The 8,703-nt window shown below is 35.0% G+C and overlaps 1 long non-coding RNA gene across 1 annotated transcript; it reads left to right on the forward strand.

The window, feature by feature from the left end:
• The first annotated feature begins 5,698 nt into the window (after positions 1-5,698).
• LOC149241823 (uncharacterized) lies at positions 5,699-6,246 on the forward strand. Its single transcript, XR_016245656.1, has 2 exons — positions 5,699-5,908; positions 6,017-6,246. It is a non-coding gene; the product is annotated as an uncharacterized LOC149241823 (long non-coding RNA).
• Positions 6,247-8,703: the final 2,457 nt, after the last annotated feature.

Consider the following 8,703-nt stretch of genomic DNA (forward strand, 5'->3'; position numbering starts at 1 on the left):
TCGGTTTATATCCCCTCATTTACATTTCTAATAATCTTCTCTTTTGGGTGATCTTTTTGGAGGAATTTTGAAGGAGTTTGAGATGGTTCTTTTTCCTTTTGTTTTTCTTGATCTTTTACCTCTTTTTCAGGTTCTTCTTCGTTTTCTTCAATGAGAGGGTCAACTTCATGATCTTTAATTTCCTTTTCTGGAAGGGCTTCATCAATATTCACATCAATTCTTTCCACTATTTTCCGTAGTCGATTATTGTAGCGCTTGTAGGCTTTGCTCCTAGTAGAACATCCAAGGAATATTCCTTTGTCAACTTGAGAATCAAATTTTCCTGGTGAGTCATTATTGATTTTTATGAAGCATTTGCTTCCAAAAATCATGAAATATTTTACTGAAGTAGGTCTTCCTTTCCATAATTCATAATGATTCTTCTCATTATTTGGTCTTAGTTGAGTTCGATTCAAGGTGTAGACTGTTGTCTTGACTGCTTCTCTCCAAAATTTTGGATGCAAGACAGCTGCTAGTAACATTCTTCTTGTCATTTCTTGAACAGTTCGGTTTCTTCTTTCAACTGCCCCATTTTTCTTTGGTGTTCTAGTAGCAATGAGTTCTATTTCGATTCCATGTACTTTACAAAATTCATCAAATTCTTTTTATGTGAATTCTCCCCCTCTATCCATTCTAAGACAGTTAATCTTAAAATCGTTTTCATTTTCTACAAGAGCTTTAAGATTCTTAAAACATTCAAATTCTTCGGATTTATATTTTATGAAATATACCCACATCATTCTAGCATAGTCATAAACAAATAAAGCAATGTACCTTTCTCCTTGGAGCGTTGGAGTTCTAGTTGGTCCACATAAATCAGCATGAATGATCTCCAAAGGTTTTGATATAGAGAACTCCTTGGTCTTGTGGTTGGTTCTAGTTTGCTTTCCATGTTGACATGGACCACATACACCTTGATTTGGCTTGAATAAGTTTGGGATGTCTCTCACTGCATTAATCTTGCTGATATTGATCAAGTTATCGAAACTTGTATGTCCTAGTCGCTTGTGCCGCAACCAACTTTCATCTTTTTGACTTAGGTAAAATTTATCTTCTTGAATTTTGTTCGGAATATAGATGTTATCTGATGTTCTAACTCCTTTTGCCACAAGTTCTCCTTAGGAAGAGTTCCTTATTTCACAATCTTTAGTGCTAAAGACAACATTATGTCCTTAATCACAAATTTAGCTAACACTCAAGAGATTGTGTTTGAGATTGTCTACCAGCAAAGCATTTTGAGCCTTTCCTTTTCCATTAATAAGGCTATCAGTTCCTTTTCCAACAATTTTGGTAGCTCCACTTCCAAAGGATACATTTCCTTCCTTTTTGTTCAATGAGACAAACTTCCTTTTGTCACCTGTCATATGTATGGAGCACCCACTATCCACAAACCAATGATTTTCATCATTGTGAGCACATAGAGTTAGGCCACATTTATCTGTATTGGGGTTCTCATCTTTTGCTTCTCTTCTTTTGAGGGGGGCAATTTTTTTCATTATGTCCATTATCATTACATAGTGAGAAAATTGGATCAAATTTGGCGAAAGGTTCAAAAGAGTTGTAAGTCTAGATTTGTCCTTCCCCTTTGAGACCATATGGTTTGTTTGTTTGATCCTTCAATTTTGGTGTTTCATTCTTACGAGCCATGCAATGTTTAGCTCGATGACCAAAATTTTTACAATAATAACAATGCCCAAAAAAAGATAGTTTGGTACCTATTGTACTAGCCATGATTTGAATGGACATTCTTCCTTGGAGTTACTCTTTCTTCATTCTTTGGTTTTGAGATGGGCTTTTGATGAAATGATTTTTCTTCTTTTGGATTGTTGGAAAGTATGTCGGCATAGATTTTTGCATTATCCATAGTACTTAATAATTATCCTTTAAAACCTATCCCAGATTTGTCATATTGAGGTTTTTGAGCATTTAGGATAATGTCAAGTGTTTGAGAGCTTTCCCAACTCTTTTTGACTTGCTCCAATTCCTTCCTCAGAGATACTATTTCAACTTCACGATTTTCACAAATTTCTTCCTTTTCTTTTAGCTTATTTTTCAAGAGGTCTTCCCTTCTTTTTGCTTCCTCCTTTTCTACCTTGAGAGAAATGATTTTATTTCGTAATTTCTCATTTTCTTCAATGGCACTCATTAACAATTCATCTAAATTTCCTTCTGGTCTCGAATTATCATCATTTGTGAATGTCATGAATAATACTTCTTGGCTTCTAGCATAGTCATTTTCTTCATCTGATTCATAATTACCTCCTTTACGATGAGGGAAGCGATTAGTTGATTTCTTTTTTATGACTACAAATTCATCTTCATCATACTCATCTTGCTTAGAGAAGAAATTCTTCTTATTAAACCCTTTATTTTTGTATACCATCCTTTTAGAATCCTCCTCATCATCACTATCATGCTTATGAGGACATTTTGCAGCATAATGACCTATTCTTCCACATTTGAAACAAATAAGAGGGTACTTACCTTTTAGCTTGGATCCTTTCTTTAGTCTTCGTACAAATTGCGCCAATTCAGATTCAACATTGGAGTCATCACTGCTGGTATTCCATCCTTTCCCCTTTTTTGATTTTGAAGCCTTGAATGTTGCATCTTTGGAACTTTGGATTCCTTTTCTCATCTCATAGGCAATGAGGATTCCATGAAGTTCATCCATCTTGAGAGTATCTAGGTCCTTCATTTCTTCTATAGCACTTACTTTGGAGTCAAATCTGTCTGGGAGAGATCTTAAGACCTTTTGAACAATAGTGCTTTCTTGAATCTTTTCTCCCAATCCTTTAAGATAGTTGATCACTTCAGCTACTCGAAGAAAGTACGATGCAATAACTTCTTCATCATCCATTTTCAGAATTTCGAATTGCCTTCTATGAGTATGAAGCTTCACCTTTTTAACTTTGGAGTCCCCATCATATAAGCTAACAAACTTATCCCATACTTCTTTGGTTGAGTCACAATTCATGACTTTTGTAAATTCAAAATCATTGATTCCACTAGTGATGGAATGTAAGGCTTTTGCATTCGCAATGTAAGCTTTCCTTGCATTTTGATCAGTTGGAAGAGTGGAAGGTGTAGTGTACCCATTCAAAACCGAGTGCCAAACTTCAGGTCCAAGGGACATTAAGTAGTAGTACATTCTTTTTTTCCAAAAACCAAAATTTGTGCCATCGAACAAACGAAGCCTTCCTGACACTTCTTGATTTTTCATTGTGACTAAGAATCCTTCTTCCAGCTGTTAGGCTGATTGTGAAGAAGCTAGCTCTAATACCAATTCTTGGAAACACTGAGAGGGGGGGTGAATCAGTAATTTCTTTCAATTCTTATTATTACCAGTTAGACTCTTCACAATTTAATCAGAGAAACGTATAAGTATAATTTTATTAAATATAAAAGAATAAATACAATATATGAAAAATATTTCCAAGCACCTTGGTCTTTGATGAGGCTCCGACCTCTAGGGCTTCGACCCTATCTTCTCCAAGGCACCAACCTTGTGTTTATGGGCACCTACCCAAAGGACACCAATCCTTTTGTTTAATAGAGAATGTGTAAAGTACTTACTTGAATGTTCTTGGCATATTCTTCACTGTCTTCACTACTTCAAAAACACTTTGGCTTTATTGTGTACTCGTCCTTGATTTACTTCACTGTCCACTGTCCATCAAATATACTTGTTCATTGCTCAAAAGTCACAATGATTTATGTCATTGTTTTCACAGTGATTGAATCACTGTCACATAAATCTGTGTAAAGAATCAATTCAAAAATTAAGTGCATTGTTCAACGTTTAAAGGTATTGTTGTCTGATAGGTGATGAGACCATGGAGCACTGTCTGAGTCCACTGCACTATTTTAACAGATCCACATAAAAATCTGAGCCAACCATTCTGAAGATGATCTAGATGGAAAATGAGCCAACTTTTATGATTACTGCAAAGCACCACGTTAATCTTCAAGTGTGATCCGCATAGAAAATGAGCCACCCGTTTTGATTACTGCAATGCACCACGTTAATCTTCAAGTTTGAGTAACCGTTATTCGGTCAACCTTTGTGATAACTCAGTCAGACACTTTTTTTTTTTGGAAGCTTCCTCAATAGTTTAGTTCATGAGATGTGAACTGTTTTGTTCTATGCTTCGATACCTTCACTGAAATCGTGTGTTATCTAAATGAGCTTATGCCATAATCTGTATACGTAAATGCTAGCCACGTCCGAATGTGGAGCTGACCAGTCACGCTTTTGAATTTGGAAAGCCGACAGAACAAATTTAAAACATTACCACGGGGCTTTCACATATTTAGTTTCAATACGATTTTCCATCACACTGTGCGTATTAGCCAATTCGAAAAAACTTCCCGTGCCACTTTCGCTGTTTATTTTGGAGTGAATCATTGCAAATTTTATGATGTGGTGACCATCGAGGAGTGAATCCAAATGAGCGTGTATTGTGTGTGGGGACCGTCGTATGGGTTTGATGGGACCACACGTATGAAATGATTTGTCATATAAATATAGTATATAATGGTCATGCCCCTCTTTTTATTATTATTATTATACCTTCCGGCAGTTATATAGCGATCGATATCGATATCGCTTTGACTACGAATTAATTTCGTTTGACTTTTTAAATATCAATTGTTATTCGATACTTTAATTAAAGTTTTACGTAAAAAGTGAATTTTTTAAATCATTTAAATATTTTTCATGGTTTTCATTGGCCATTCAGCTTTGGGGTCTTATTGCCGACGTCAAACTTGCTCTTAACCGAAGTTTTGCTTTTATCCAAAGTTTTTGGAATATAATTGCAGACGCTGAACTTAAGTTTTGCCTTTATCCAATGTTTTTAAAAGCGAAGTTTATTGATTTGTGTTTATCTAAAGTTTTACTTTTATCCAAAGCTTTTAAAAACCAACCAAAGTTCTAAATAACTTTATATTTTAATAATGTTTTAAAACAATTTGTAGCTCTAGCATTAGTTTGAACCAAAAAAAGGAAACTTAATATAAAGTTTTTTTTATTTATATCATGTTAAATAAATGGAAACTTAATATAAAGTTTTTTTTATTTATATCATTTTTAAAAATTTAAAACCCATTGCATATTGACAATTCCATTCATACAGTTCAGAGTCTTATTACCATTGATCTTTATTTTTTGACATAAACTTAGGAAATAGATCAAAACATATATCAAAATTCGAAATAGATCAAAACATATATCAAAATTCGACCCTAAAGCTGATTAATGCTAGCTTTAAAGCCAACATTAAAACATAACATTTTATGTTAACTACTTTCCACATCTATTTGTTATGATTTTCGACATTATTTGGTATGCTTTGCCACATGATGGTGTGCTTCCATGCGCCCCTACATGTGTATGTGACTGTTGGCATGTGGCAGTTGGCACGTTGTCCGGCCAACGACCCGTGGCTAGAGCATGATAAAGGCGAGTAGATGCAGTTTCTTGCAAAAGGACAATGAATTCCAGGGCCAAAGGACATATATCATCCACGGTGGTTCTGCTAGAGTTTTTCACAAAACTCAGATGTGATTCAAGTTTAGGGTAGGCAAGTGACATTTCAAATCCAATAGATTTATCCATAAAAGAGAAGCACTAAGGCAGCTTCTCGCAAATTTTCAGCGAATTGGTGCCTGAGATGAGCAGGAAATTCAAAGAGACTCCGTGGAAACGATTCAGTGTCGAGGGACAACGACATGATAAATGTCGCCACAACGAGTGGCAACAGCGAGGGGGTTTTGCAGAGACCGATTTATAAGAATCCGTTCGTCTGTTATGAGTCGGAGGCAACGGGCACCTACTCGAACGGAGACAATTTTCGTTATCCTCACGGTAAGCTTTCCCTTTTCACCTTATTTTTTCATGAATTACATGAAAGTTGAAATAAATAATGCATGGTATATATCTTTATACCTTTCTAGCTGGTGTATTTTTGTACAGAGCTTAGGAAACTTGCGGAGAGCGTCGAGGGTTTAAAGAATGGAGACTTTGCAACATCATATTAGAAACACAACATTTCTAACTTGACCAAAGCTCTGAAGTCGGGGAATCCAATCACGATGTCCATCAGAAGAGGTAAGGAACCAAAATTTAGGTGACTGAATCTTCTCTGCCAAAGCTCACATAGATTGTCATTTCATTGGATCTTCTAACAATCTGTAAAAGCCACCCTCACTGATTCGTCCAAGACTTGATATTTGATGATCAGAGAATTGATATTTGATGATCATTAAACATAAATTGGGCCAGTAGATGCTCTGGAATTTAAAAGGATAATAAATTTTGCCAGTTGTTAATTTCTTGATTATCAAATGGCAGAGAGGATTAGTTGGCTTTTATATGCCTCTATTAGGTCAGTTATCAGAAAGCGTTGTGGGCTTTTATTTGCATCTATTAGTGAGTTCTCAGAAATCTGTGTGGTCAAATACTTTGAATTTCTATGTACATTTCTCTAATAATATGATTGCTTGTTATCTCTAGGTGCTATGTTGTCTTAAAATCCTTTCCTTGGAGATGTTTCTACTAAATATTCTCTCATATTTTCAGATGTAGAGTTGAATTGGAATGCCTTTTTCAAAGCAATTGTAGTCTAGCAGTATCTTAACTTTTGGCTGCTTTTTGGTTAGTGTTATGCCTATTAGTATTGATGTCCTTTTGGTTAGTGTTATGCCTATTAGTATTGATGTTTTGGACGTCAGATAAGACTGCAACTTTGTCATGCTTTTTTCTCTAACCTAGAATGCGGATTTTGAAAAAAATGTGGATAAATTCAGAGCCAAGAATGTTTTTATGGGACCCCTTAAAAATCTGATGGATTAATGCCTAATGCTATTATGTCTACCACATCTCATTTCAGCTTTATTACAAAATTCATGAATGGCATATTGAAAATTTGGGGCTGCAAGATAGTTTACGGTTCTCCAAACAGGCAAACTCTCAATACGTTGAGTGTTGTGAGTGCATTATTTTGTGTAGGCACAAGGATTAGTCCAAGCGGTTTGACTTGCCATATGCCTAACATCCGTTCGCCAAGGAGGTTACAAGGTCAAAGCCACCTAAGTCACTTGGGGCTAGGTGTACATGTCTGCCACAAGCATTTACCTGAGGTTCCATTCATCAAACGAGTGAGTCCCTGGGGGATTTTCATGTGGGAATGTTCCTTGCAATATCCAAATAAGATTTGATCTATCCTAATTATATGTAGAGTGTTCTAAGAATTTACCGTATCCGTATCTGTGCACATATCTGTACCCAGGAAACTATTGTTTCCCTTGTTAATTGTTGAATAAAAAACTTCAGCATCTCTTCATATTTCATTTATGGAATGGATAATTGTTGTTCAAACAGTATTTCCCGTCATATTTCTGTGACACGCTAACTTAAATGTGATCAAATTTTTGTGAGATCTTTGGGCACTTGACAGTCCAGCAGAGTCACTAACATTTTTGGTCGTTAAGACCACAGCGTTCACAAAGTATGGTGGTCCCTTTATCATATACCACCAAGTTATTGGATCCCTTGATAAGACATTACTTGGTATTATTGAAAATAGTATGTAAATATAGTGAGGAGCAAGTTCAAAATGCTTTTAAAAAATAGAAACAGTTAAAGAGCATGTTTCTTTTGCATGAAAGATTAATGACTGTTTGCATAATAGATTAATGACATGTCACAAGACAGAGGTTGAACTCGTTGGTGGAAATTCACAGGTTTACGTTAAGTAGGGGAAAACCCCCTGTAGGAGGGGATGTATAATGTCTAAATCCATGAGAACTTCGAAACCGATTAGGAAAAGTTCTCATTGTAACTAATACATGGGAACCATAGAAGGGAGATAAGGGTGAATACATTACCTTAAAATATTAGCAGAATCTATGGTGATTGGATCGATGAAGATTGACAATGGTGGGAACCAAAGGGAAGGTTGCTTGAATTTGTATATTGTTATGAATGAATGTATATCCAAGATGTATTTGGAAATGATCGATTGAAGAGAAAGGTGATTTCTCTTTGGATTGTCCCCTTGCAGTCATTTTTCTACAACTCTGGGAAAGGAGTGCAGGCTTCCAGGCTTCCACGTTTTTGGTTTTTTTTTCCCTATTTTTTACAATTCATCTCATATTAAATACATGTAAATGCATTGTCAACATGGTCTGCCAAAAATGTATTATCAACATGGTCTCCATTTGACAAACAAACACTGTTTTCTAGTAAATTTAAACATTGTTAAATAAAAAGGGTCACGAAGAATTCATGCTTATATGCAGCCTAATAGATTGCCTAAATTATCTATTAGTATTAGAGTTCCAGTTATACCAATTATACAAAACTAAATAATAGTATGTGGTAAATTTAAACATGGTTAAATAAAAAAACTAAATTATGGTAAATTTAAACATGGTTAAATAAAAAAACCATAATTTAAACATGGTTAAATAAAAAAACTAAATTTTGTACAATAATAGTATGTGGTAAATTTAAACATGGTTAAATAAAAAGGGTCTAAAGGGTCTTGAAGAATTCATGCTTATATGCAACCTAACCTAAATTCTATATTAGTATTAGAGTTGTAGTTATACCAATTATACAAAACTAACTTCTGTACTAGAACAGTATGTGGTAAATTT

The sequence above is a fragment of the Pinus tabuliformis genome, chromosome 8 (assembly GCF_031772625.1).
Source record: "Pinus tabuliformis cultivar Carrire ecotype Pingquan chromosome 8, CPIR1, whole genome shotgun sequence".
NCBI lineage: Eukaryota > Viridiplantae > Streptophyta > Pinopsida > Pinales > Pinaceae > Pinus > Pinus tabuliformis.